This window comes from Vulpes lagopus, chromosome 20 (genome assembly GCF_018345385.1).
Source record: "Vulpes lagopus strain Blue_001 chromosome 20, ASM1834538v1, whole genome shotgun sequence".
In the NCBI taxonomy this organism is placed as follows: Eukaryota; Metazoa; Chordata; class Mammalia; order Carnivora; family Canidae; genus Vulpes; species Vulpes lagopus.
Genome location: NC_054843.1, coordinates 24,338,399 through 24,345,589, shown reverse-complemented (window position 1 = coordinate 24,345,589; position 7,191 = coordinate 24,338,399). Strand labels below are relative to the sequence as shown.

The 7,191-nt window shown below is 31.5% G+C and overlaps 1 pseudogene; it reads left to right on the top strand.

Moving 5' to 3' along the window:
* The first annotated feature begins 2,089 nt into the window (after positions 1-2,089).
* LOC121479619 lies at positions 2,090-2,176 on the top strand (annotated as a pseudogene).
* The last annotated feature ends 5,015 nt before the right edge of the window (positions 2,177-7,191 follow it).

Genomic DNA, 7,191 nt, shown 5'->3' with positions numbered 1-7,191 from the left:
CTTGGCATTTGCAATGATGTGGCTGGAACTAAAGGATGTTATGTGAAGTGAAATAAGTTGATCAGACAATTATCATGCTCTCATTCATATGTGGAATTTAAGAAATAAAACAGGATAACTGGGAAAGAGAAGAAAAAATAAAACAAGATGAAATCAGAGAGGGAGACAAACCAGAGGAGACTCCTAATCAGACGAAACAAACTGAGGGTTGCTGGAGGGGGATGGGGTAACTGGCTGATGGACATTAAAGAGGATACATGATGTAGTGAGCACTGAGTGTTAATAAAAGACCGATGAATCACTGGCCTCTACATCTGAAATCAATAATATATTATATGTTAATTAATTGGATTTAAATTAAAAAAAAACATTGCTAGCTATACTCCCAATATCCCTCTGGATCTTGCTAAAATATATTTCATCTTTTTCTAGTTAAAAATAGTTACCTCAAAAATTTTGATTATAAGCTGTCAGAGAACAATGCAATTTCCATCTTCCCCTGCTCCCATCACCTTTAATAACACTTATTAAGCTTAGAATATTTTTTACTTCTTGTATGATTGCTTGACTATTATCTATCCTCCCTACCAAATCTTTACATCCATGAGTTCAACAACCATGTCTAGTTTTGCCTCTAGTTTTGTCACATGGTCCTACGATAGTGTCTGATTCATATACATGCTCAAAAATATTTACTTAAAAATTGCTAAAAATATTACCTCCAAAATTGTTCAAATTTGTAAGTAATATAATGCAAACTTTTTTTCTAATTTCCTTAAGGTAAATTTTTTTCATCTCAGTATCTCCAGTTGCCAGGAAAGAATCAGACAATGAATGAATATTGAATAATGATGTAGAGAAAAGGATAAAATTAATATTATAAGAACTAACTGCAAAGAATAGTTGAGTATAGTAACTATGGTACTTAGTATACTACCTACAGTATTTAAAAATTTGGTACCACAATCACATATTTTATGAAGCACATATAGTCTATAAAAATAGTCCATTCCACAAGACACTAAAGAGTACCTCAGTCAAATATTTTGTATAACACTGCATGATCTATCTGATCTTTTAAAGACTGATACTACAAATCAACAACTAAAAGTTGTAGTAAATGAATCTTTTAATGACTTCTAAGAAAAGCTTACTTTGCTAGACCACATGATTTTTCCTCAAATATTACTTTTTAGTAACTTTTAGAATGTTCATCACTCAAAACAAATTTGAAAAAAGCTATATTATCAATATAGTCCAGAAGGGTGAATTCTAATAATTATTGTTTGTTCAGAATACAAAATAAAGTGTCTGAGCAAATTTAGTGTGTTTAAAAGAAGGAAGTCACTGGATCAAAAGGAAAACTATAAAAAATATTAATAACAAAATTAGTTATTAAATTAACTAAAGAAGTTGAAGATCTGAGTAAAATATTCAAAAACACTGTCAGAAAAGTGTCAATAAACAGAAAAAATTACAGATACTGAAAAATTGAAAGAATGCTTAAGCAATAAAGGAGTTAAATGTGGAATTTTTAATAAAAAGTGTAAATTCACACATGAATAAAATTAAGATAAATTAATTGAGATATTTATTTTAGACTATGAGCACAAAAATTAAATTATATTAAAATAATGAAATACAATTAGCAATATTTCTTATAAGTATGAATAACATATCACTTATTAAAGCCAGTAAAAATCAGAGTAGGCAAAATAATTCATTTGAAAAATAAATTAAACATTTTTTCTCTATTTGAGAAAAACTACTATCTAAAGGTATACTGCTTCAAGTCATTTTCTTCATCAAGTAGTGATTTCTGATTATCTGGCTTTCAAGGGAATTAAAGAATTGATGGTGGCATCAAAGATGTAAGTGATGTCATAGTTCATCATCATTTTAAGTCATCATCAAGATGTTTGTGAATGATAAATGGTGTAGTTGTATAAGGAATTCAATTCCATTGATCTAATAATTTGACAACAGAGATTACTTTGTGCTCAAGAAACATTGATAAGATGTCGTCTCTTTGGTGCAGAGTTTCTAAGTCAATTCTTCCTGTGTATATCAAAATAAGTTTAAATAATACGTGCTCGCTTCAGCAGCACATATACGAAGATTAACATGGCCCCTGCACAAGGATGACACACAAATTCGTGAAGTGTTCCATATTAAAAAAAAAAGTTTAAATAATACTTCAACATATACATATTAAGAATGGTGTACAAAATTAAATTTTTTGAAATGTACATAATTAAATATTATGTAATATGAAATTCCACCATATTCATATATATCATAAATGTTACTTCTGCTCCCACTGGATTATTAATTATGTATATATATGATACATGCAGTATTTATATAACCATATATAATCTATGATTTATTTGTATATATATGTATACAAATATACATATGCAGAATCATATATATATATATATACATATAAAGTTTCCCAAGAGCCTCTATTATATGTTTCATCTACTAAGCCCATTGTTGTCCTCTATGGTAAGTGAGGTTTATTCAATATGGAAAGTTCTTCAAAGTGAAGACCATGTGTTTCTGTGGTTTCCCTGAACATTAGAAATGTTCATAGGGGAGGGCATTTGGATGGTTCTGTCCCTCATCTAACTTTCATTACTGAGTTTTGGATCAGGGAGTTCCCCTCTGGAGGATTATGTGTCATTTAACACATCATTGCTGCTACAATCACAGACTCACCAAGTAGAGTCATTATACTTCCTCCTGGAGTAATATACTTTCTGTATTAAGGTTCAGCTTCTACCCTGGAGACTGGAGAACTAGTAACTCTGCCTCAAGATAGGGCAATTAACCTCAAATTGCTTTTCAGCACTAGGTTAAGTTACTCTTCCTTGAGAACCTTCACTTCATTTGTTCCGAAGTTGATAAGGCATTATAGTTGTCCCTTAATATATTTTCATAAAGCACAAGATAGGTGATCAAGTCATTAACTCAGGGTCACATACTGGTCAATGCCCTTTATCCCTGTTAATTCAAGGTGAAACCAAAAATATGCTTGGCAAGTATTGTATGTTTTTGATACCTGCTTTCATTCCCCCAAAATGTCTGAATTGGAAGGTCAGAATTTAGGTTATTGATTTTGTTAAACAGGGCCATGAAAAATGCTAAGTATATATATGTAATTTTACACTAGTATGTATTTCATTTGTAAAGAAGGACAGTTGGGTCAATGATCTTTTATAACACAATTGACATCCACTGCTTGATTATATGTGTTAAATTTGCTAGTATATAGGCCATATTAATCAGGTGATGTCAATTTTTTTATTCAAATGCTGTTGCTTACTTGGAGAAGGTTGACCATTTCCATATAAGAAATGGTAACTACTGATGATTTTTAAATTGGAAACAGCAGATGTGACTAATACACAGAAGAGGATATTTCCTATTTTGTTCTATTAGTGATATGTATATACACAATCTAATTATAGTGATTTAGTTGAAAGTCTAGTTAATATCAGTAATGAGGAAGAAAGATAGTGAATAACATAATTTTATAGATAGAATGAATCTTAGCTCCATCATTGTGAGTTTTTATTATGCACCTATAGTGATGTATTTAAAAGCTTTATATATTTTTTAAAGATTTTATTTATTTCTTTTAGAGATAGAAACAGAGACAACATGTGCACAAATTGAGGGAGGAACAGAGGGAGAGGGACAAGCCGACTCTGCTGAGCATAGAGCTTGACGTAGGGCTCTAACTCACAATCCTGAGATCCTGTCCTGAGTTGAAACCAAGAGTTGGACACATAACAAACTGAGCCATCCAGGAGTCTTTAAAAGCTCTATATTAAAAAAAAAAAATGAAATGATAGATGATTGAGTGCAGAAGTGAAAAGTAATTCCCTTTTTAAAAATACCTAAGTATTATTAACAAACATATACTTTATCTTTATATCTCCCCTTTTCTATCCCCCAATTCCAGTATTATTTTAGTTAGGTCATTAATGCTATCATTATTATTATGTAACAGCTTCAATGTGTTGTCATTGGTTTCCTGTCATCCAATTTATTCCATATATTAACCAAATAAATTTCCTTAATATTGTGAACTTTATCAAATATTTTCACCATGCAACACATACATATATACATACATATCATACACATGTACAGTGGCTTTTCCTTCCTTATCAACTTCCTCATACTATTCCTGAAACTTTGATATTCACCTTTCCTTGTGATACTAATTGTCCTATGTGATAAAAACATACCTTATGTGATAAACAAGCAGAGTTTATATCACTCCTATATCTTTTCTGTTCTGATACACAAGGCCTTATTTTAATTTATTAACTTGACTTAAAATGCCTTTTCCTGATTCAATGTAATTTCTCACCTTTTGAAAAACTCCAAAGATGATTCTTCCTTCCTGAGACATCCATAGAAATTTTAATATTCCTGTAATGTCATATTCTACTTTGTATTATAATTAATATTTTGTATATTTAAAAAAATCTTCTTTACTTGATCACCATTTTAGAAAGATTTTTATTATTTTTTAATCCAAGATACAGCCTTTCATAATAAATAAGTAGTACTTATTAAATGTCCCCTGAATGAATGAAGTAACTTTATTTTATTTTTAAAAGATTTTATTAATTTATTTGAGAGAGAGATGGAGTAAGAGTGGAGGGAAAAGCATAGGCAGAGCAAGAGGGAGAAGCATGCTTCCCACTGAGCATGGAGCCCAATTCAGGGATTGTTCCAGAACCTGAGTTCATGACCTGAGCTAAAGACAGATGGTTAACCAACTGAGCCACCCAGGTCCCTAAAGTAACTTTATCTTAATTAAACATACACTAGCTCCATCATTGTGGGTGTTTATTGTGCACCTATAGTGATGTATTTAAAAGCTTTATATATTTTTTAAAGATATAATTATTTTATTATTAATAATAAATAATATTATTTAATAATAAACTATATTAATAATAATATATTAATAATAATTAATCAATTAATTAATAATAATAAACTATATTATTTTAATTGTGAGAAAGTGGGATTTTTAAAAAGATTTTTTAAAGAAATTTTTAAGTAATCTCTATACTCATCATGGGACTGGGATCACAACTCTGAGATCAAAAGTCTCACTCTCCATCAACTGAACCAGCCAGGTGCCTCAGGAAAGTGGTATCTTTTGACAAAGAAAATGTCTGAATAGTTCTTTTACTTTTGGTTTTAGTGAGATAATATTTTATCTAAAATGGCATATATGAGCCCATTCTTTCCAACGGTGATACTAAAAGCATTTTCTAACATTGACATATTTATTACATGTTACTGTTTCAGAATTAGTCCCATTTTTAAAAATTTTTTTATGATAGTCACACAGAGAGAGAGAGAGAGAGAATGAGAGAGAGAGGCAGAGACACAGGCAGAGGGAGAAGCAGGCTCCATGCAGGGAGCCCGACGTGGGATTCGATCCCGGGTCTCCAGGATCGCGCCCTGGGCCAAAGGCAGGTGCCAAACCGCTGCGCCACCCAGGGATCCCAGAATTACTCCCATTTTGACAGACAAGTCTTTTGAAAATCAAAACATATGCTTCTGAATGAGGAGCTGGAGAGAGAGAGACAAAGTCTCTAAGGGATGTAAATCAAATTTATTTTTTGTGATATAGGAAGCAGAGTTGTCTTCTATGAAAAGAATACATAAACCATTTTTAATGTTTTTATTCAAATGTTGGAGTAATACTTGTATATCTGTTATGAAAAGCAAGAAGGTAATGAGATTTTACAGCTGGTAGCTCTCATACTCTACAGATCTCAAAAGTGGCAAAAATTTTCTATTAATGACATTTGATATTTATTACAAAAGTCTATGTAAAACTGTGATGTCACAGATTTCAAAAAACTTGCGGGAAGTTATAAACAAATTAAAATTGTGATTTTGCTTATTATGCCAGTCATTTACAAAGCATGCTAAGTGAAATTGTCACTTTGATAGTTTCAACCTGGAATTTCTCAAATCTACTTAAGAATAAAATGATTCCTCAAACTATACATTTCTTCAAGAACAGTGAAGCAGACCTCTGGGTCTATTTTGTCAGATAAAAATTCAGTATCAGCCTTCTTGGGGCTGAATTTCCACATGCTGCCGAATTAATTAAGAGCTGACTTCAAGAGTGCTGGGTATGTTGCAAACACAAATGTGCCTGTAGGCGGCTTTTCTTCAGTGGCTGTCTCCCTTCTCCACTATGCTTCTATCTTTTGCATCACACTGAAATTTCCATTCCTCTCAGAAGTGGATTAAAACTTATCTCTCCGAATAATGGAATGAGATCACTTAAGAAGTCTGCATCATTTTTACTGAGAACTGAGGGAGAAACATTTGTCAGCACTGATCTGAGAGCAGTTTCTAGTCATTTATTAACACTTTCTTTCTGTGAAAGCACTACTGAAAACTGAGTGATAAATGATTTTCCAAGCCTGTAAATTCAGACAGAAGACCCAGAAAACATGTTGAGAGCTACTCCCAAAAATAAGTTGAAAAAAAAAATCAAATTGCTAAAGACCCATCAGACCAATGTCACATTCCCCAACACACCACTTCCCTCTTTTTTCTAAGACATCTTCCCACTACGGGACATAAATATAATTGGAATAAATCTGTAAACATTCTAACATTGCTGCATCAAGTCTGCAGGAATTCACCTCAATTTAGATGAAGTACATACAATTCATGGTGTCCCCATTACAAAAACAAGTTAAGAGAGGTATTCAAGTATCCCTAGAGTTGTCAATTGCTACTAGATTTTGATTCTGTACAAATATAAGCATAGCAGAACCACTTTATCGTCAGCTGGAAAATGACTTTCCATAGTGTAAACTTCACTTATGTTTGGATAGGTCTGTAACATCTAGCAATTATTGACTTTTCCAATTTGTGCAAGTGTATTTCTTTTAACACTCTATCCACCTTCAATGTGAATGATATAGTCAGGTTCAAGATGTCTGATTATACTTGAACTACGTTTATTAAATATAATGAACAAAATTTCACCAATGAACTGGAAACAAAAAAAAAATTAAATCTGTTACTTATAGTTCAGGAATCATGAATTTCCCTACCACCTTTATAGCTATATATATATATATATATATATATATATATATATATATATATATTCTCTACTGATTA